Source organism: Eriocheir sinensis, chromosome 49 (assembly GCF_024679095.1).
Source record: "Eriocheir sinensis breed Jianghai 21 chromosome 49, ASM2467909v1, whole genome shotgun sequence".
In the NCBI taxonomy this organism is placed as follows: Eukaryota; Metazoa; Arthropoda; class Malacostraca; order Decapoda; family Varunidae; genus Eriocheir; species Eriocheir sinensis.
The window spans coordinates 2,866,394-2,889,323 of NC_066557.1; the positions used below are offsets into that span (position 1 = coordinate 2,866,394).

At 41.1% G+C, this 22,930-nt stretch overlaps 1 protein-coding gene and 1 long non-coding RNA gene across 2 annotated transcripts in view; both read right to left on the reverse strand.

Annotated features, from left to right (window-relative positions):
* LOC126981700 (uncharacterized) overlaps positions 1–4,311 on the reverse strand; it is a 10,688-nt gene extending 6,377 nt beyond the window's left edge. The window contains exon 1 of the long non-coding RNA XR_007734054.1: positions 4,287–4,311. This is a non-coding gene — a long non-coding RNA (uncharacterized LOC126981700). The remainder of the gene's footprint in view (positions 1–4,286) is intronic.
* Positions 4,312–6,066: 1,755 nt separating this feature from the next.
* The window catches only part of LOC126981621 (RNA-binding protein Musashi homolog Rbp6-like), a 124,392-nt gene continuing 107,528 nt past the window's right edge, over positions 6,067–22,930 (reverse strand). The window contains exon 12 of the mRNA XM_050833057.1: positions 6,067–21,746. The gene's annotated coding sequence lies outside the window, so the exon portion shown is untranslated. The remainder of the gene's footprint in view (positions 21,747–22,930) is intronic.

Here is a 22,930-nt window from a genome sequence, read left to right on the forward strand (position 1 = left end):
TAACAAGTTCAGAAGAGCAGTCAGCGTGGAAATATCGATAGAAGATAGAAAGAGAGGCACCATGGCGGCGGAATTTGAAAGGTAGAAGACTGTCAGTATGAGGAGGGGAGGTGATGAGACGAAGAGCCTTTGACTCTACTCTGTCCAAGAGAGCTGTGTGAGTGGAGCCCCTCAACACATGTGATGCATACTCCATACGAGGGCGGACAAGGCCCCTGTATATGGACAGCGTCTGTGCGGGGGAGAAAAACTGGCGGAAACGATACAGAACGCCCAACCTCGAAGAAGCTGATTTAGTGAGAAAGGAGATATGGAGTTTTCAGTTGATATTTTGAATTAAGGATAGACCGAGGATGTTTAGCGTAGGATAAGGTGACAGTTGAGTGTTGTCGAAGAATAGGGGATAGGTGTTTGGAAGATTGTGTCGAATTGATAGGTGAAGAAATTGAGTTTTTGAGGCGTTGAAGGACACCAGGTTCTTCTTGCCCCAATCGGAAATGATAATAAGGTCTGAGGTTAAGCGTTCTGCAGCCTGGAATCGTCTATTTCCTCTTGAGTTGGCCTTCTATCAAAAGAAGTTGAGTAATGCAGAGTAGAGTCATCGACGTAAGAATAGAAAGGACAGTTCGTTTTGGAAAGAAGGTCATCAATGAACAACAGAAAGAGAGTGGGAGATAGAACAGAGCCCTGAGGAACAACACTGTTGATGGGTTTAGGAGAAGAACAGTGACCGTCTACCACAGCAGTGATAGATCGGTCGGAGAGGAAACTGAAGATAAAGGTACAGATAGAAGGATAAAAACCGTAGGAAACATGGAAACATGGAAACGCAGGCAACAGAAAGCCTATTGGCTCATTACGAGTTGTGCCCTTTCAGGATTTAATCTGCCTGACAGCCTGGGCCTGGGGAGCAGATGAAAGCACCTCGACATTGAGGAGCAGATGAAAGCGCCTCGATATTGAGGAGATGAAAGCAACTCAATATTCAGTTTACCCGACACGCAGCGAAGTGACGGTCGATTCTCTATTTGAAGGAGTTGATAGTATTCGCATTTACTACTTCTGAAGGAAGATTGTTCCAGTGACGGATGACTCGGTTTGAAAAGAAACTCCTTCCGATGTCTGTGTTACATCGACTAGACTGAATGGGTAAACCGTTATTTCTAGTTCTTAGGTTGGTTTGCATTCAAAGAAATTGGAGTAATCGACGTTATTAATTTTTTCAGATACTTGAAGACTTGAATCATATCTCCTCGTAGCGTCTTCTCTAATGTGTAAAGAGATTGAGTCGCTTGAGTCGTTCCTCTTAAGGTTGGTATCATTTTCGTGGCGCGTCGTTGAATCCTTTCCAGTAAATCAATGTCCTTTCTGTAATTAGGAGACCAGAACTGTACTGCATACTCGAGGTGCGGTCTTACCATGGAATTATACACGGATAGCATCACGTCTCGTTTTACACTCGAAGTTCCTCGCTGAGCATAGTGTTGGCTTTGTTGTATGCTTTTTAGTGTGATTCGCGTGTTTCAGGTCACTGCTGATAGTGACTCCAAGATCCTTTTCCTCCTGCATCGCTTGCAGAGGTCCCATTCATGATGTATGTGGTTACTATTTCTGGACCCAATGTGCATGACTTTGCATTTGTCAACATTAAAGGACATTTGCCATTTTTCCGACCATTCGATAATGTGATTGAGGTCTTTCTGAATGATTTCGCAGTCGGTCTTTGTGGGCCCTCCCCCACCTTAGTGTCATCAGCAAATTTCGATATTGTGGATTTCAGTCCTGATTCGAGGTCGTTGATATATATGATGAAGAGAATGGGTCCCAGCACTGACCCTTGAGGCACTCCACTAGTGACTGGAAGCCAATCGGAAGGCTGTCCGTTGAGTAGTACTCGTTGTTTTCTGTCGGTGAGCCAATCTCTTATCCACGCGATCAGATTGGCTCCAATGCCCGCCGAGTGCAGTTTCTTAAGGAGTCGCTCGTGCGGTACCTTGTCGAAGGCTTTCTGAAAGTCCAGGTATATAACATCACTGGGGATGTGGGCATCCCAGTTCTTATATATACCTTGGAAGAAGTCTAATAAATTCGTTAGGCAGGAGCGCTTGTTTCTGAAGCCATGCTGGGTGTCGGAGATTACATTATTGTCTTCTAGAAAATTAACAAGTTTGTCTCTAATAATCTTTTCGAGTATTTTTCCTGCCACTGATGTCAAACTTATGGGCCAGTTTGGAAACCAAAGATTTGTGCCAGACCCTATCAAAGGTTTTTGATATGTCTAACGCAACAGCAAAAGTTTCACCGAAACGGCTAAGCGAGGATGACCAAGAGTCAGTTAGGAAAGCAAGAAGATCACCAGTAGAACGCCCCTTGCGGAACCCATACTGGTCAGAAGTAGATAGATGCTTAAGAAACTTCCGGTTAAGGATTGATTCAAAAGTTTCAGATAGACAATAAAAGTAAAGCTATAGGACGATAGTTTGAGGAATTGGAACGGCCACCCTTCTTAGGCACAGGCTGTACGAAGGCGTACTTCCAGCAGGAAGGAAAGGTAGATATTGACAGGCAGACCCGAAAGAGTTTGACCAGGCAGGGTGTCAGCACGGAAGCACAGTTTTTAAGGACAATAGGAGGCACTCCATCAGGTCCATAAGCCTTCTGAGAGTTGAGGCCACAGAGGGCATAGAAAACATGATTCTTAAGAGTAGTAGTAGTAGTAGTAGTAGTAATAGTAGTAGTAGTAGTAATAGCAACAGCAGCAGCAGCAATAGTAGTAGTAGCAGTAATAGCAACAGCAACAGCAGCAATAGTATTAGTAGAAGTAGAAGTAATAGTAGTAGTAGTAGTAGAAGTAGTAGTAGTAGTAGTAGTAGTAGTAGTAGTAGAAATAGTAGTAGTAGTAGTAGTAGTAGTAGCAGAAGTAGTAGTAGTAATAATAGTAGTAGAGAGAGAGAGAGAGAGAGAGAGAGAGAGAGAGAGAGAGAGAGAGAGAGAGAGAGAGAGAGAGAGAGAGAGAGAGAGAGAGAGAGAGAGAGAGAGAGAGAGAGAGAGAGAGAGAGAGAGAGAGAGAGAGAGAGAGAGAGAGAGAGAGAGAGAGAGTAGGGCCAAATATGCCTGGAAATTCATTAAATATTAAACAGAGTCAGCAATTATCACGAGAAGGCTGAGTGTGTGTGTGAAGCGGCGACAGGGGTAACGCATTAGTGGTGCCGCGGGGGGACGGGTGGCGGGTGGGCGGTGGTGGTGGTACTGCCGGGGGTAGAGGGTGTTAGTGGGGGTAGGGAGGAATGAATATAACTGGAATTACTGTTACTGTTACTGCTATTTCTTCTACTACTACTATCTACTTCTACTACTTCTACTACTAGTAATAATACTGCTACTATTACTACTACTACAACTACTACTACTACTACTACTACTACTGCTACTACTACTGTTATTACTACTACTACTACAACTCACTAATTTTTATGCATCTTTTAATGGCATTTTTAGAGATTTTAAATCTGCTGATAAAGACACACATTTATTTCTTTATAAATCATATTGTTTACCTGATAACGGACTTCCTTTATGAAACTTTCACTCCTCTTTAAATTCTAAATCTTTTAAATTTTTGAGATTGCTTTTAGTAAGGCACTGAAAAGACTTTGTGAAGTTCCTGTGTTTGCCAGCAGTCACATCACGGCAGCTCGCTGTCACCAATTGCTTTTTAAGCACCACACTGCATTTGTGCAGGCCAGATATTGTAAGAGGCTGCACAGGTCACTTAATCCTCTTGTTAGGCATAATTTACCTGTTTTTAAGGAGGGCTTTTTATGCAGCATATATTTAAATATTTTTATAATGTGTATGATGTAAATATTATTCATGAAGATTTAGATATCTTAAGATGTCGTGTTGAAGACAGGTGCACGCCCTGTATGTTTTATGGCTATTAATTGAATATCTTTAGGTACCCGTGATTTATGATAATATCAACTATGTATATAAGATTTTATGATTATTTGATTTCACGGAACAAACATTTTTTTATATTTAATTATGTAATACAACTGTGCATATATCCTGTATTAGGAAATAAAGACTGCTACTACTACTACTACTACTACTACTACTACTACTAATACCACCACCACTACTATCATATTATGATTACTACTACTACTAAAAATAATAATTATACTATATTATATGTTCCTTTTACTCTTAATATAAAAGGAATAATGCGCGTCAATGTAATAATCTCTCTCTCTCTCTCTCTCTCTCTCTCTCTCTCTCACCTTAATATGCTGGCTGGGTGTTGCTGTTGATGAACCGCCACTCTGGAATGTCGATCCACCGCCACCACTCCCTCCACCTCCTCCACCTCCTCCACCACCGCCGCCGCCGCCACACCTACAAAACACGACGTAAACTGGGTTAGTAAATTTTTCCCACCTGCGCCACACTCCGTAAAGGGGATCGCGTCCTCTATGTCATGACTAAGAGGGTTGGCGCGGGAAAATATGTGAGGAAAAGGGAAATTCTAATGGTACTACTGTTACTGGGGCCTGCTGCTACTACTACTACTACTACTGCTACTACTACTTCTACTACTATTATTACAACAAGAAGAATTACTAATACTTCTTTACTAATGCGTAGTTACTTTTCCGCCTCCCACTACTACTTTTGCTATAATTACTACTATTATTAGCAACAATTACTACTCCTAATTCTACTCAGTTCAACTACATTACTATTATTTCTCCTTTCCTCCTCCTTCTCCTACTCCTCCTCCCACTACTACTACTACTACTACTACCACTACTACTACTACTGTACTACTATTTTCTTAAGAACCAACTCCTATTTAACAGGAAAAAGGAAAAAGTGACAAGCGGAGCAGAAAAAGGAGAGAAATATAAACTAAGAGAAAATACACATAAATGGAAATTGGAAAGGAAGTAAACACGCAAAGAAGAATGAATATATAAAGGTAGATATGCTAATTTATGTCACTACTTCTGCTAGGACTAAAGTGCCACGCAAGTTACTTCATATTAGAGGAAGGTACTTAACGCTAAACTGAGAGATGACATTGTTCGGGGAAAACTCCGCTACGAAGAAGAATAAATTAGAGTTTACGTACCTGGGTTGCAAGTGTTGGCTATCCTCTTGAGACGCTGATTCTCTCTCTCTCTCTGGAAAAGTCTAAGGTTGGGTAGTGAAATGCAGCAAACTATGTCCTAAGACTTTCATAACTTTTTTTTCTTCTTATTTTTCTCTCTCACACACACACACACACACACACACACACACACACATACACATACACACACACACACGGTAACTCAGTGGATAGAGAGTCTGCCTTACAACCAGAAGGACCGGGGTTCGATTCCACGGCCGAGTGAAGATAAGTTGGGTTTATCTTATTTCACGTGTAGCCCCTGTTCACCTAGCAGTGAGTAGGTACGCGACGTCAGGCAAGGAGTTGTGACCTCGTTGTCGCAGTGTGTTGTGTGTGAGTGATCTCAGTCCTACCCAAAGATTGGTACTATGAGCTCTGTGCTCTTCCGTAGGGGAACGGCTGGCTGTCTCGAGAGAGACCCGCAACAGACCAAGAGGTGAATGGACCTTATTGGCTATACAGGCAGCGCCATGCGTGGCCACTCGGTGAACTGTCAAAGCAGTACTTTTCATAGAATTCAAGTTATGCACTAGAGTGCGTCTGAGGCTGCCTCCAGGATACAGGGTCTTGGTGCCGCCACCGCTCCGAGCCAACGACTGCACACACTTTACTCCTACCCAGTTTTCTGACACTATTATTTGACATGGAGAAAAACTGAAATCGGGTAGGAGTGGTGTGTGCAATCATCGGCTTGGAGCGATGGCGGCACCATGGCAATGTATCCTTGAGACAGCCTCAAACGCACTCTAGTCTATAACTTGAACTCTATGGAAGGGACAGCTTAGAGTTGAGTGGCCACATGTGGCGTTGCCTGTATAGCCAATACGGTCTATTACACATACACACACAGCAAAGGGAGGATCCTATGGAATAAGACACATCACCAATACATTTTGTGGACAATACATATTTATTTGTTTCTTTCAGGTTTAGTATTATCATATTGTATTACCATGTGTTATCTTAACGCGTAGCATATATAAGAACAGACCCCAGGGCGCTGACCACGAGCGCCTACATTTGAAGTTCTCAAAGCTAACCTCAGCCAAGCCTCTCCCCGGACCCCGAAAACCAACCCCAAAGAACAAGTAAAACTACCCTAAAAATCCACCCTCGCTCAACCCCAGCACCCCAGATCACCGCCCTGGGCCCTAATGGCGAGGCGGGGGTGAGGTGGGGTGCTCCGTAAAGGGGTTGGGCGAAGTTTGCGTGGGGTGGTGGTGGTGGGGTGACCTCCGGGGCTGTGGGGTGCGGGGACAGAGGGGTGAGGGGGTGAATTTTATACAATGCACATAAGAATCACGTTTTAGCCTCACAATAAATCAAAGTTAGGCAGTATAGGTAAACACGAATGCCAGGCGACCCCCGCGGACCCCCCTACCCAAAAAATGTCAGTTTTTTAAGGGGGGTCCCGTCAGCACAACACGTCTTAATGGCTAAATATATTATAGTAGTTTATTCATTTTTTATACTTAATTATCATCGTCCCCCCTCCCTCCCGCTCACGCCTTCAAAGTAAAACATGTCTAAAACGAGAAGGGGGGATCACATATCATTATTATTATTATTATTATTATTAATATTAATATTATTATTATTATTATTATTATTATTTTTGCGTCAATATATTTACAGGTCCTATTGCTAACTTTATCCATCAATATAAACCCCTGAACATGCGCCTCTTATTGCTCTGAGGGGAAGTGTGGGGAGGTAAGGGGACGGGGGGGAGGGGAGGGGGTGTGTGTGCACGTCCACGCACATACACACACGCGCACACACATGAATACATACACAAACCTCCACAATTTAGCGCGTGTGCGGGCGCGGACGAAACCCCAAAACGAGGGGAAGAAGGGGAGGACGAGGGGTAAAAGGGGACAGAGGTAGATGAGGGGAGTCGATAAAGAAAATGGGAGAAAACTAAAGAAAATGGTAAACAGAAAAGAGGATATGGGCGGGAATGAGATAACGGAATATGTAAGGATTAAAAAAAAGAGGATATGGGCGGGAATAAAATAAAGGAATATGTAAAAAAAAAAAAAAGGAAAGACAAAACCAGGAAACTAAACAGTAAAAGAGGATACAAAATAAACATTAGAAAAAATTAAAAGAATATAGGAAAAAACAAAATAGAAATGTATAATATAAGAACACCTGGTGAACGTCATGGAAACGTAAAAAAGGGAGGCATACACTGATGAAATGAAGAGGAAAAAATGACATAGCGAGTGAAAATGGAAAAATGATGAGAGGGAAAGAAAAAAAACAAAAAAGGGTAAAATATTTAATGAAAAAAATGTGAAAAGGGAGAAAATAGTAATACAGGAGAAACTTTACCATGAAGAAAAAAAATGGAAACTAATGATAAATGGAAAAGAAAATGCTAAAAATGAGGAAAACGAACGCTAAAACAAAGGGTCAAATAGGGGTCAAAGGGTCATTTAAGTGCATCAGGGAACCCCAAGGGCGTGAATAAGTGGCCAAGTTCAGGACTCTTGAACTTATTGCTCGCTTCTTATTGCAAGGGAGAAGGGTACGCCCCCTACCCCCTCCCCCTCCCCCCCAACCTGCGACAGCCTTACACCCCCCTCCCCCACCACGCAAACGCACACACACACACACACACACACACACACACACACACACACACCTGTCGAAGATACACACGCACGTACACGCCACCGGAAGTATACACACACGCACATACACACACATACACACGCACACACACACACACACATTTACCTCCGTTGAGTTATGTATGTGTGCACGTACATATGTATGTACGTATAATTCTATGTACGTTTTGGTGGCATGTACGTTTGGTAAATGGTGCACATGTATGGATTCTTGAACTAAATTACTATTAAGAGAACCTGATTTTGGTGGTGGTGGTGGTGGTGGTGGCGGTGGTGGTAGTGGTGGAGGTGGTGGTGGTGGTGGTGGTGGAGGAGGCAAAGTAAACAGGCAGCACATGGTGGTTGGGGGGGTGGAGGGGGAGGGATAAGGGGAAGGGGGCGTTAACAGGCGAATATATCAATAGACCGATGTGAATGGTATGCAAAAAACGTTATGTTATGTTATGTCATGTCAACGTTACGCAACATGATACACAAAATGGAGATGAAGACCAAAAGGAAGAACAATATCAATAAGAAGACTAATAAGAAGGACAACAGGACATTATTCGTGGATTAAATAGTAACATGAAAACTGGGGAAGATGATGAGAGGAGGAGGAGGAGGAGGAGGAGGAGGAGGAGGAGGAGAGGAAGAATGGGAGGAGGAGGAGGAGGTGATTGAGGAGGAGGAGAAATTAGACAAAATATTAAAGGGATGAGGAAGGAGAGTGAGGGAAAGGTAAAGTGAGGGAAAGAGAGGAACGAAGAGCAGGGCTTAATAGAGAGGGAAGCGAGAAGAAAAATTACGACATACGATATAAAAAGATTAATACGTATGATTGGAAATAAACAAACGGATTCAACTTCTTTATATTTCTTCCGTCTGTGTTTCTTTCAAATAAATAACGAAGATATTGATAAGGAAAGAGATCGAAGATAAAAGAAAATGAAAAAGACCTCACTGATGAATTGAGAGAGAGTGAAATCTAGAATAAAGAGATAGATGCAGGGAAAGAAAAGGATAAACGGAGGTTGGGAAAGGATAAAAAGGAGGGAAAGGGGAAAATTCTGAAAGGGAAGAAAGCTACGCAGAAGAAAATGAGAATATCTTGGAAATTTTTGGAAAACGAAAGAGATTTGTGAAAACGAAGAAAAGTCGTTAACAAGTGGATAACAACAGTATATGTATGTTAGATGTTTCCTAATTATGGAGATAAAAGTCAAGGCAGGCTTACTGAGAAGTATAGAAAAAAGATGAAAATATATCGTATCGCAAATATATAATGACATAATATTTTCTTTTTCTTTACAATGGCTACGGAACGATGATTCTCTCTCTCTCTCTCTCTCACCAGCAACGTTCATCAAATTTAAGATGAATACTTGAAAAAATAAAGAATCAAACGTTAAGCCCATTTTTTTTCCTGTAATATCTTGAATACATAAAAAAGAAAAAAAAAGTAAATGAAAAATGAAAGAAAGAAATGTAGTAGCTTCCCTCACAGATAAAGAAAACGGGAGTCTCGCTATAGCTATAGAAAACGCATTCGGTAGTTGGTCAATTTGCTTTCATTAATTAAGTGTAAAAATTATTCTAGCTGCGCGTTAACATTAATAATACTTTTAGTTACATGGTACTTAATCAACAGGAGAACAATGAGTGTGTTGCTAAATTATACAAGTGAAACAGAAAAACTACGGAAGAAAATCAAATGTAATATCTCGAGGTTTTCTAAAATTTTGAACTAAAGAATATGATGGCGTAGAAAAAATAATCCTACATTACTCTTTTTCACTAAACTTTACTCAAAAATGCTTTCCTGTAAAAATGAGAGATCAAATAAAAAGTTGTTCGCAAACACACACACACACACACACACACACACACACACACACACACACGAAAAAACACAGACAAACATACACACACGAAACTAAAAGACTTTCACTATCAAATATTCGCGGGCGGCCACTTCTGAATGACGCAATAAAAAATGAAATCCAAAACAAAAATAAACGAAAAAGGAAAAAAAAAAAATCTAAACCAACAATACTAAAAGCGACGGAATATTCAGACTTTTTTTTAACATTAGTCGTATAAAAAATATAAAGAATTTCAACTACTCGCTCTTAAAAAAGTAGATTAAAAACGCTACTTTATTTTGTTAACTTCTTTTTGTCTATGTTCTGCTGTTAGCGATTATAAGTCTTGACTGATAACTACATAACAAGCACCGCGTGACTGACTGATTTACTGACTGACTTAATTATCAACACCTGAGTCCTTTTTTTTTCTATACAATATCCAACCTCCTGCACGTGCGTTAATAATAATAATAATAATAATAATAATAATAATAATAATAATAATAATAATAATAATAATAATAATAATAATAATAGTAATAATAACAGTAATACAGGTGGACAGTAAGGAAAATACATGTTAATTATTTCTACCTGGATTCACCTGAAAACACTTCTCCAGGTAGAAGTGAAATCTAGATCTACCTTTATATTCTAATTAACAGGTGCTGCATATGACTAAACAGTTTAATTTAATTACAAAATCTATAGGTAGCTGTCCTTGTGAGGTTTCCTGTTACCTGTCGTGCCTTAGAGCAGCATTCACACCTGTACATAACTCATTAACGACCCCCACACCTGCTTTGTGAACACAGGTTAAGGTTGTGAGGCTTGTTGACCTTGGAAACAAATTACTCTAGCCAGGGTCCATTCCTTCCCTTGTGTCACTTTTTCCCTCACCTCTACACACCTCACTGTCCTCGGGTACCTTCTCTAATCATAACAACGGTAATGATAACGTTCGCTTAGTAATTAGCACAAAAATAAATGTAAAAATCTAATACATACTCTGAGGGTGGACGTCGGTGGCTCGGTTCGCGCACTCCACGCTGCAGCCTTACAGTCGCTTAAACGCTGACAACAGACTCTAAACACAACTAAGACACGCAAATATCAGCAACAATAACGCAATTAAAGATTAAATAACACCCAAAAGGAATACGGTAAGTCAACTAGATAACGTAGACGAGGTTCTCTTCCTGAAGTTTTCTATCGGTTTCTACGTGGTTTCTATCTGTCGAGAGTATTATTAAATCTGACGAGATGCATGCGATTAGAAAAACCTAAGATACAGGCAACTTTAACGCTTGGTAAGGAGGAATCTACGGACTTTATATAATATTTTACAATCCCAGATAAAAGTCCATTTGTGTCTAGGCTCAGGACGCAATACTGACAAGAAAAACTCAGCCATATAGAAAAATAACGAATTGGTAACTCTACGCCGTAATAGTTGCCACTGTTTGCTTTGTTTTTTGATCTACTAAGTCACAACGTTTTATAATACAAGACAATAGAACATCTGCTTTCTTTCAACCATTATTAGCATTAGCATTTACTCTACTGGTATTATTAGTAAGTATTTTTTTAATTATATATATATTTACATTTCCACTCCTCTATAATTTTTTCTTCTTATCACGCTCGCTCTCTCTCGCTCTATCTTTCTTTCTATAGTTTGTACTGATATCACAGAAAACGCCCCGTTGAAAAGTGTGAAAATCTTGAGTAATTGGACTTGTTTATCTTGAAGGACAAAGTTGCCAAGTACCACTAAATTCTCTTAGAGACAGAATTGCCAAATACCGATATATTCATCATTTTCCCTTTTTTGACTTGAACAACATTCGTGGCTATCAATTCCTCCATATTAAGTGGATTCAGATATTAGGGAAGCATTTAATAGTCACTCATTTGATGCCCACGTCAGAGAATGGGAAAAATATATATAGTGGTACCTGGCAACTCTTCCTCGTGGGGCGTCCCGGTGGTGCCACATCTCGACTAACAGGGTTTTCCGGCGATGCCAAATCTACTACCACTCGGGTCGGTCAGCTGACGAACGAAGCTTTGTGGGAACTGATCGCTAAATTAATGGGAAAAAACTATATATATACCGCCGCGCCCCTTCGTCTCCTACTACCTTGTTGCTTCAAATATCGCTCACAGCACGGAACTAATTATGGGAAGGAACGGAGAGCTGTGAACAGATATAAAGATACGTTTTTCCTCTCTCTCTCTCTCTCTCTCTCTCTCTCTCTCTCTCTCTCTCTCTCTCTCTCGGTAGCCGATATTAAAAACAATAATCACACTCTTGCATATCGTCGGAAACAGTAACTAAAGGAACGCCTGTTAGCTTAAAGGAACAAGGTGCACGCCCGCTCCTCGCCCACGCAGTGATACCAACTAAAAGACGAAACTAAAAACGTGGGTGAAAATAAATGAAAATGTAAAAATCGAGAACTGTGTTAATCAGTTCTTTTTTTTTTATTTCGCTGTTTTTTCTGTTCATATGTTTTTTGATTACGGTTAAGTTTTGCAGCGAGGGAATTATTAACAAACAAAAAACAATAAAAAAAAAAACGAAAAAACATATTAACAGAACCTAAACCATCAATACAATGAAAAATAGTACACATGTCAAACTTTACGGACACACCAGAAAGATTCAAGGGAAACCAATCACAGTAACGATGGATTAAAACTGTTTTGGGTGAAGAATGTTATTGCCATGAAAACTATCCAACTATCAAACCAGACTAGCGGGGAGGTGGTTACTATTGCTGCTGAGTCCAAAAATAGTCCCAATCATCGACTTGTAGCAAAGGCGCCTTGTTAGAAAATTGAAAATAGACTATCACTGTATATGAAAAAAGAAGAAGAAGAAGAAGAAGAAGAAGAAGAAGAAGAAGAAGAAGAAGATAGAGACACAAGATTGAACTAGCAAGAGAAGAAACTGAAGAAAAGAAACGATTAAGAAAGAGAGGAAGAAGAAGACGAAGAAAAAGACGTGCCAGTATATAGGGAAGAGGCAGAGGAACGAGAAAAAAAAACGAGTGAAGAGTATATACCGTAGGAGTCAAAAGGAGAGACGGGTCACACTATAAGGAGGAATAAGAATAAAGTTAAACAAGTGAGCATCGAGGTGAACAGGAGCAAATCTTCAGTTAGCTTTCCTGTGATATGTTGAATGATTGTTACGTGGAGGGAGGTAGTGAGGAGGTGGGGAGGTGTGGGGACGAGGGTGAGGGTGAGGGTGGGGTAAGGAGGGGATGAGAAGGACGGTAACTGTGTGGAGAGGAATCGTGGAGGGCTGCATCTATACTTCATATGTGGGAGGATGTGAGGTTGGGAATGGATGGGGATAAAAATGGGGAGGATTCTTGCATATATACTTGATGTCACTGGTGGAAAGAACTTATACTGTAGGAAGGGGATTTAAAGGGAAGAAAGTGGGAATTTAAACGTAAGACTATCATTCTATTAAAAAAAAAGGACTGCGGGTAGAAATATTATGTGCGAGGAATATCATTAAAACTTACTGATCTTACGAAGGATTAAAAATGGGAGACAAAAAGCTAAGTAGACACAAAAATAAACTAAAAGGCTACAATGAAGATCTTTTAAACTTATAGGAACTCAAGAGTAAAAATAGTAATAAATATCAGCTACAAACCTTAACTAAAGACAATAACAGTAATAATAATAAGTAATAGCATTAATAGTAGTAGTAAGTAATAGTAGTGGTGGTAATCATAGTAGTAGCAGTAGTAATAATAATAGTAGTGCTCATAACAGTAGTAATAATAGTAACCATAAGTATAGTAAACCATACAATAAGATATTAGAAAGTAGTTTACACACACACATACATACATATATAGGAACAGGTTTAAGAACTTATCCATACAGACGATCGAATCCTACAGGAAACAAATGAAGATCGGTCTCAGAGGCAGAGCAAAACCGTGTGAATATAAACGATTAAACCCTATTAAAAACACAAGAAAGTCGAGTTGGAATTAATCTCGAGAAGTAATGTGTGTAGACGATCCAAAATTGCGAGAATTGAAGATGGAATGAAGGAGAGAGAAAAAATGATCAGAATATAAGGATCAAAATCTGAGTGAATGTTGGTGATCCAGTATTAGAGAAAACGAGGACCAGGGAAAGGAGGATCCAACCTTATAAGAAAAGGATTGGGGGAATAGGATCCAGTCTTATAGGTAATGAGGATTGGGGAAAATAGGATCGAGTCTTAAAGGATACGAGGATTGCATAAGACAGTTTGGGTTAAAAAAAAAAAAGAGATGAATAAAGATGATCCAATCTCACGGGAAACAAATGAAGATCGCTTGGCTAGGGTTGAATGAGTCATGACTTACAAAAAACTATCGGTCGGCAGCGCTAATAGAAACGTTCAGTGACTCAGAATGACTCACGGCGCGGAGTCTGCTACGGTGACTCACATGAGGAAGTGACGTCACGTGACTCGGCTCTATGAATCCTAAACTTTGATCATAACCCAACCTAAAGTGTCTTACAAAAAAATAATAATATATAAATACATTCTGACAAAAATAATCAAACAATTACATTTTTTACTTCTTTGACATTTTTTGGAGACATTATTATTATTATTATTATTATTATTATTATTATTATAGTTCGCCTTAATTACTCCAACTAAATATTTTCCTTTTACATTGCTTTTATTTTTCTTCTTCGTCTCTAAATCACTGCAAAAAATCACTAATGACAGAAGCTAGAAATCTGTACAGACACGTTCTTTTCCCGCTTACAAAAATACAAGTTAAAAGATTTATATATATTAGAAAAAAACAAGAGTGGTTTTCACACCTAACTAAACCCATCATTATCCTTTAGTGAATATATAGTTACTCCCAGGCAGGGGCTACGTAACTTGGGGGGGAGGGGGGGGTGGGGGTTAGGGGGTAGGGGGGATGGACGCCGTACTGTGCAGAGGGAGGGGGGCGGGGCAGAGCGGGGAGGGGGAATGGAGGATGAGGGAGGGGATAAGGGTGGGGTGAAGGGGGTGAAGGAGGGGAGAGAGGAGGTGCTTGGTGCAAATATCAAGATCAACAACTCTCACACACGCACACACACACACACACACACAGGTGCAGACATACCTGCGTCGTCAGGTAAGGTAAGGTAAGGTGAGGGACAGGTGTGTGCAGTAATTAGGGAACTTGCTATTTTATAACCTCTAATGCGGATAAGTAATAATAAAAAAACTTCTCAACAATCTACGACATTTTTTATTCTTTTGCATTCATGGCGGAGGTTTTGGGGGAAAAATTCGGGTAGTTTTTTCCCTGCATATTCTGTGTTATTTTGAGTATTATTAAAAAGACATTTGGTTTTGATTACTGTGATTCTCTGAGTTGAGTTTCGAAGGGAGGGAGGGATGGAGGAAAGGGAGGAAGGAGGTGAGGGAAGAAGGGGAAGGCAAGGACGGAGGGAAGAGAGGAAGGTGAGGGAAGAAGGGGAAGGCAAGGACGGAGGAAAGAGAGGAAGGTGAGGGAAGAAGGGGAAGGCAAGGACGGAGGAAAGAGAGGAAGGTGAGGGAAGAAGGGGAAGGCAAGGACGGAGGAAAGAGAGGAAGGTGAGGAAAAGAACGGAAGGTAAAGAGGGAGGAAAGGAGGTAAATAAAAGCGGGGAAGGAGGAAAGTAAATAGAAAATACATATAGAGGGTTGAGAAGGGAGAAAGAAAACAAGAAATAAGAAGAAATTGAGGATGTGAGAAAGCTGAGGAAAATAAAATAGAAATGGGAGGTAAGAGGGAAAGGGTTAGGTAGAATAACTCCATCTCTTCCCTCCAACCCGTCTCTCCCTCCCTCACTCACACACGCAAACACACACACACACACACACACACACACACACCGCCCAGCTCCGCCCTGAATGAATGGCAAACACGTGACACCTTTTGTTTACATCGCCAGCGCCGCCTCTGATTGGCTGGCCCGTACAGGCGCTCGGCCAATCAACGCGCTGCAGCAATAACAACAACAGAAGTGATACGGTTGCCATGGAAACGACGGCGCCTTACTATAAAAAAATAAGGTCCATAATTAATCTTACAAAAGGAGGGCAAAAAGGATCGCGTGAATGATAATTACGATGATGACAATAATAATAATAATCATCGGTATTATACAGTCGGTTATGTGGTATTTATAACTAGTAATATATTTGTTTCTTTAACCATAAATTAACAACGGCTATATTTATACAAAGTTTGAACAGGTGACCTAACAATGCAGGTGTGTGTGTGTATGTGTGTGTGTGTGTGTGTGTGTGTACAGGTGTGTCAAGGTGTGTCATGGAGGTGTGGAGGAAGGAGGAGGAAACATACCTGGCTCTTCACCTGTACAGACCCACAGGTGACTTAATTAACCCAACTACAGGTGTCGGCAGGTAGGTAACAGCGCTGCCCATGAACCGAACCGTCGCACAGGAGCAAGGCGCCGCTCCCAGCAAGCCCAGAACCCCGCTTGGGAACAGACAGACGAGAGGGTGCCAGACCAGCTCACCAGTCTGCCTGTGTCTGTCTGTCTGTCTGCCTGAAGTGTTTAAACTGTCTCCCAGTCACCCGCATTGACAGCCTGACAGTCCGGCGTCAGTGTGTCAGTCGAAAACGTCAGCCGCTCTTCCTGTTTTGTTAAAGGGTGAAGGGAGGGGGCTACAGGGGATCAGGGGGGTCAGGGTGTGTGTGTGTGTCATGGGAGGGTTAGGGAGGTGTCAGGGGGTGTTATGGGGGAAGTATCAGGGGGGCGTCAGGGGGGTAGGGACGCCATCACGGTACGCCAATACGCCAAATCTTGCGCTTCGACTCCCAGGAACCCGGATTTAGGGCTCTGAGGCTCGTGACGTGACGGCTTGCAAATCACGTCACCCTCGCTTCGCCTCGCTGCCAGTAACACCTTTCTGGGCAGGTAACAGGTGTTGCGCTCGCTCTCTTTCTTTCTCTCTCTGTCTATCACTCGCTTTCTCTCTTTCTCCGTCACTGTTTCTCTGATCTCGTTTTGTGTCTCTTTCTCTCGCGGGAAAAACGCTACAGATCAACAACGTGTGTTTTTAAAGGTTTTTGTATGTGTGTGTGTTTAAAACATTGAGGAGTATTAGTATTAGTATTAGTAGTATTAAACATTTCTTAATGAATACGTTACTATTATTATTATTATTATTATTATTATTATTATTATTATTATTATTTCTTATTCCTTAAAGAACACGTGGTACGTTTTAATATAGGTGTACCAGTGTTGCCAGCGTCCCTTACAGTGTTGCCAGTACCAGACTGTTGCATCCAGACCTCTTGTCATTCTGTTCCAACAAAGTTACCAACGAAAAAAAATATACTCGCCTTCGAAAATTGCAGTCTAGTTAATACGTCTGTTTTTGCTTCTTATATGTACACAACTCACAGACTCTCTCTCTCTCTCTCTCTCTCTCTCTCTCTCAGTCGTTCTCTACGGTTCTCTACATTTGGGGTTTCTGTGCTAGTGATTTTTTAATACAAAGATCTAAACGCAAAATATAATAATCAACAGTTGCATAGAGAATCTTTTTTTATGGTTAAGTTAGTCGGTAAGTCTTCAAGGAATTATCTCAGAGGTTCGTTTTCTTTCAAAGTAAAACGAAAAAGAGCCGTGAATAACTCGGTTTCACTTTTAGTTTTTTGCATGTTTGTGTGTTCTACGTACAATTTTTTTTTCCTTTCTAAATCCTATGTATGGTAAGATGACTATTGGAATCGTGTTTAATCTATTTAGTTTTTCCATATTTGTGTCTACGTGTTTGCTAGATTTTTTTTTCTCTCGATTGTTTCCTTTCTAAATTCTATGTGTCAAAAAATACAAACGGCAATGTGTTAAGTCTGTGTTTGTCTTTCTATCCTTTATATGTGTTTGTGTGTTTATGGGGGTTTCTTTCCTTCTCTCTTTCTCTCTTCTCCTTCACTCCGTCTCTCTCTCTCCCTCACTCTCGCTTCATCGTTAAAAGAAGGGTCTGCCAGCTATAATATCACCGGTGTACGTAACGAAACAAGACACGGAAAGGACGATGCAACATTTAAGAGTCCGAGTGTTACAACAAACTTTTATAACGTCACCGACACACGCACGCCGCTAACGTTAACCAGTCACTCCGCTAATACCAACACTCACTCACTCCGCAGATCCGTTCCGACAGTCACTCAGCTAAATTGCAACAGTCACTAGTACAGTCATTCTACAAAAGTCAGGTCATTTTCTTACAATCCACAGATACACTAACAGTCACTTCATTGAATCAGAGGAGGAGGAGGAGGAGGAGGAGGAGGAGGAGGAGGAAGGAAGGAAAGGAGGAGGAGAAGGAGGAGGGGGAGGGGTAAATGTGAGAAAACTATAAGAAACTGACAAATGTTAGACTGAGAATGAAATATATTCTCTTGCAACACACACACACACACACACACACACACACACACACACACACACACACACACACACACACACTCGACCCTGAATTAAGATCAGAATAGTGTTTCCTACAATTGTGTCTAATGGAGAAAGGGAAGGGAAGGGGAGGAAAAGGTGAAGGAGGGGGAGGAGGGACGGAGGGCAGGTGGAGGCAAATGGGGGAAAGGGAAAATTTGGAGGATGGCAGAAAAAAAACAAGAGACGAAGAAACAATGATGAAAGAGAGGAACAATGAGACGGAAAGAAGATGATGTAGTGAGGAAGGTGTTTGATTGTTTGTTTGTTTGTCTCTTTGTTTGTTTGCCGCGTTTACGACTGGGTGTTAGTGGACATTCTCTCTCTCTCTCTCTCTCTCTCTCTCTCTCTCTCTCTCTCTCTCTCTCTCTCTCTCTCTCTCTCTCTCTCTCTCTCTAATAGTACTAACATTTAGCTAAGACTTTCACGCCTTCAGGTAAGAATGGTTATAATCCTTAACGCCACTGGACTTAAAAACTTTGAATAGAAAACAAATGCATATCTCTTCATGCATATATGTATAGGTATATATATAGTATGTATGTAAGTATGTACGTAAGGAATTATATATATATTTATAATTATTTATATGCTTGGAAAAAAATGAGAGTCTCGGATTTCACGTTACGTCTAATTTACAACAAAAGATGGATTATGAGTTATCAGTTACGCTATTTACGTTACTACCGTCACTGAGCCAACTAGGTTTTCCGCTACGTTGAAAGACGAACTATACTCTCACCTTATGTCATACTTTGGGCGGCTCGAAGGAAAAAAAATAGAGCAATAAATACAACCAGCGAAGCCGACTGTCACATCAACCAAAACCAGGAGAGGAAACCAACGCGACAACGACAGCGAGAGAACAGAAATAATAATGCAGTCACCGTTTCGAACCCCGTCAGCGGAACACCTGTCTCCGTTTTCTATTTGCTGCTCCTCCCCTTCTTCCACGCACACGCACACACACGCGCACACACAAACACACACATGCAAAGGGGGGCGAAGACAGGTGCGATCGCCGCCAACAGGTGTTCTAATTAGGGAAACTGCTCTCAGGTGTTTTCCCAGGACACACGAAACGGCTTGCAAAGAGAACACACAAACGGCACAAACACAAATACAATGAAATACAAACAAAGAAATACAAACCAACTAACCTAAACAAGGATACAAAAGTTTCTAGGCCTAAATCCCTTGCTTTCTCACATAGACAACTCCATTTCTTGCATTGTACGTTCTTTATCATTTCTTTCTTTTAGCTTTCTCATCATCATCATCATCATTAGCATCGTTCTGGGCAGGTGTGCTTCGCCAGGTATGCAATCCTGTCCGCCAGATCCAATGTGAGCGGGGTTACAGTATGTTCCTCAGTTTACTTACGCCTGATAAGAAAAAAAAATGGATCGTGCTACTCTCTCTTAGTTTACAGATACATTCACTTACGTAAAAATATATATATTATACAATACTTGCAATGCTGAAGCAGAGTGATCATACATACACTTGGTTAATAACAACGTAAACATTCAGGCGAGGAAATGAATGAGTGAATGAATGAATCGTTAGACGTTTTTAAAGTGTTTTTGCTTCGAAAGTTTTGTATCAAACCAGAACCGACAACCTTCTTAAAATAAACAATGTACTCTCTTGTTTGTTCCTGTTTTGTTTTGTTTGTTCCTTCGTGTTTCAAACAAGTGTACAAAAATAGTCTTAAACAACAGTACTGAGGTCAGGTCATTCAGACGCGTCGCTGACCTGTTCTGACCTGGTTATTATTATTACTCTGAATTAGCAAGCAGGTCACCGCTCGCAGCCTCCTGACCTGACCTTCTCTTCCCTGACCTGACCCAAGCAATAAAACAAATAATATTACAACCAACATATTACTCTTCCTCACACACGAACAAGAGAACAAAAGACAGACAGACGAATAGAAATAAAAACACCACACAACCAAAATAAAACGATACAATGATAAAAAAAAAACGAACACAAGAACACAATCACTTGACGTCGTTCTTTACCCTGTACAATTTTTTTTTTTATATTTACTTAAACTTTGTCGTCTAATGCATCTATCGGAGTGAACAAGAGTCAGTCCTGTATCTATCGAGGAGTGAACATGAGTTTGTCTATCGGTGGCGAGATCGTCAGCGTTTGAACTGTTTCTTGAGGGTAAGGACCAAATCCGTTTTCGGTATATTCTTTTCTCCCCGCTGACACGGAGGAAAAATTATTCATCTTCTTACTAAGTTATATACACAAAAACTACCCACAGTCCACTACATGTATACTCTTATGTATATTTATATATTCATATATATATTTATATATTTATAAATACCAACTCCAAATCATCACTTGTAGTATTTTTTTTTACGTTTTTTTAAAGAGTTTTTAGGTTTTTGCTTTCCCAGTAGTAGTGTTATTAATATTATTATTATTAATATTATCATTAATATTATTATTACTTTTTTTATTTCTCACATGCAAACAACAAGATTCTGAGGGAGAATGGAAAGAGGTCACCGCTTCTCTCTCTCTCTCTCTCTCTCTCTCTCTCTCTCTCTCTCTCTCGTGGAGCCCCGATGACGCAACACTCGACAGAACAACACAACACCCCGGGAAGAGGCGGGGTGCGGGGTGCTGGGGGGCGATGGGGTGAGGGGGGGCAGACAGGTGTGCCCCCCCTGTACCTGTCCGTGGTGTGCTTGATTCACGGACCGTTGTCGCCGCCTCCGTGTGTGTGTGTGTGTGTGTGTGTGTGTGTGTGTGTGTGTGTGTGTGTGTGTGTGTGTGTGTGTGTGTGTGTGTGTGTGTGTGTGTGTGTGTGTGTGTGTGTGTGTTCCGCCAGGTAGGGGCTGCGAGATGGTGGTGGAGGAGAGTGGAGGAGGAGGAGCAGAAGCAGGAGCAGGAGGAGGAGGAGGATGAGTGGAAGAGGAGGAGGAGGAGGAGGAGGAGGAGGAGGAGGAGGAGGAGGAGGAAGAGTAGGAGGAGGAGGAGGAAGAACAGGCACAGCGATAAAAGACAAAAGTAGGAAAAAGATGAAAATGTAATAAAGAGAAAGAATTAGAAAAAATGGAACGATGACTTGAAGCGGTAAGAAAGGAAGATGGGAAGAGGAGGAGGAGGAGGGAGACGAGAAGAGGAAGAGGAGGAAGAGGGAGGAGGAGGAGGAGGGGGATTACGTGTTGCATATTTATGATTAAACTTCATTTCAATTAAAAGTAAAAAACAAAAAAATAACATCCACCGAAGTTGTTTGCCGCAATACCAGTAGTAGTAGTAATAGAAGTAGTGGCAGTAGTAATAGACAAGGACAAGAGCAGACAGTCACAGTAGTAGTTGTAGTAGGAGGAGGTAAGTGGTAGTGGTGGTTATGGTAGTGGTGGTGGTGGTTGTTATGGTGGTGGTGTGGTGGTTATGGTGGTGGTGGTGGTGTGGTGGTGACCCAGACAGCGAGGCTCCATCGAAGAGCTGCCCCCCCCACGCAAAGGTGTGGGGGGGGGAGGGGCACCCAAACACCTGCTCCCACCTGCTAAGTTGTCTACAATGCAACGCTGACCATACCTGGGGAGGGGAGGAGACTGCTTGAGTGGGGGAGGTGGGGAGGGGCATGGGGGTGAATGGGGAGATGGGGAGGGGAGAGTATTAAACCTGCACCATACAGCAATTACTCCTAATGTCTACTCTTTCCCCAACTGTACTTTCCCATTACAACATATTTTCTCTTACATCTATACCCTTGATTAAGGCAAAAACTGGGGGAAAAGGGGGAGGGGGAGGAAAGGACAGGGGGTCTCTCTAAAAACGGGTCTGAAAATGTAAACGGATGAATCTTAAAGGTTTATATCAGTGATCTCCAAACTATGGCCCGGGGGCCACATCCGGGCCGCAGCCTGGGTTCATTGAGATTTTGAAAAAAAAGCAGTATCATCCTTGACATTAATGTGCTTCCATAGAAATGAAGGCAGGTATATTTTTGGTTTACGTTGATTAATGCCAACAAGTTTTGTTTTGAGTATCTTCCATTTGTTTTACTTTAGTTTGAGTTCATTCAGTTTATGAATGACGCTGCTTTAATTTTTCCTGTTGTCCGCAAAAATGTGCCAAATTTATAATGTGGTCCTCGTACTGAAAAGTTTGGAGAGCCCTGGTCTATATTCTTAAACATTTCGAGGTTTACACAAACACACACACATTTACTAAGGCTTTCGTAGGAGGAGTTGTGGGTATTTCCATGGCTAGTTTTATGGGTGTAGTAATAGTTTGACAAGGCTTCTGCACCAAGAGCATTAACAACACTCTTGAGAACTCGACTCATCTCCTTTGTGCCCTTTGGAAGTCGTTGATGTGAAAGCCGAAAGAATCCGAAAATACGGTACTTATTGCTAACTTGATATCTTGGTTTTGTTAAGGCAACCGAATCGTGGTAGTATTGTAGCCTTCACGGGACTGGAAACTTTGTCTTCACGTGTTGCTACATTTATAATTCTCATTGATTTCTTTACTTTGGGACTGGGTGTAATGTCATAAATTTCGCCACTTGAAAATGATAACACGTGTAACTTTGCTTCGTATATAATTTTGAACATATTAATTGTGGCATCCTTTATCTCTTTTGTAAGTACCGTCAACTGACAAGGTATTGAATTTTGGGACTAAATAATTGTATCATAATTTACTTTCTTTGGAAATATCGGCAATTGGGAAGGATACCATGTTGGAATTTGCTTTGTCTTTAGTTAAATTCG